The sequence below is a fragment of the Mandrillus leucophaeus genome, unplaced genomic scaffold (assembly GCF_000951045.1).
Source record: "Mandrillus leucophaeus isolate KB7577 unplaced genomic scaffold, Mleu.le_1.0 Scaffold1449, whole genome shotgun sequence".
NCBI classification, from domain to species: Eukaryota; Metazoa; Chordata; class Mammalia; order Primates; family Cercopithecidae; genus Mandrillus; species Mandrillus leucophaeus.
The window spans coordinates 5,568-6,073 of record NW_012101420.1 but is presented as its reverse complement, the minus strand read 5'-3'; the positions used below and the strand labels follow the sequence as shown (position 1 = coordinate 6,073).

The 506-nt window shown below is 43.1% G+C and overlaps 1 protein-coding gene across 1 annotated transcript in view; it reads left to right on the top strand.

Annotated features, from left to right (window-relative positions):
• Positions 1-506, top strand: part of LOC105535329 (patr class I histocompatibility antigen, B-1 alpha chain-like) — a gene marked incomplete at both ends in the record, with an annotated part of 5,133 nt that overhangs the window by 359 nt on the left and 4,268 nt on the right. The gene's annotated exons all lie outside the window — the stretch shown is intronic.

Here is a 506-nt window from a genome sequence, read left to right as displayed (position 1 = left end):
CATAACAGTGAAAAGATCCTGGTACATTGCCAGAATCCTCTTTGGTGATTAACAATGATCCCAGTGCAGTCCCAAAACAGGCATAGTCTCAGCAAAATATGACTGCACCCTTTCAGGTATCTGGTGAAATGGAGCTAAGAGACAATACTATCTCTTGCTTATACCGCTTTCGAGTAGTTCATGTAACACTAGATTTTCCTCATTACATAACCCATTTATTCATTCATTTACCCTCAGCTACTATTTCTCCTTCTCTTCATTTATACTGAACATTTATAATTTCGGAAGGAACACTAGGCTCTGCTGCTGTACTGGCTTAGACTTCAGGGACCAATACTGTTCTAGCAAGTGTCTCTCGTCATCCATTCCAGTTCATAGAGGGGAGGGTTATACAGGTAGAGAACTGGGTGACTATCTGACCCCAGGCAATACAGCTGCATTCAGTGTTAGCCCCAACTTTGCCAGATGCAGTGAAGGCACAACCTACTTCTCCAGGCCCTTAGGAA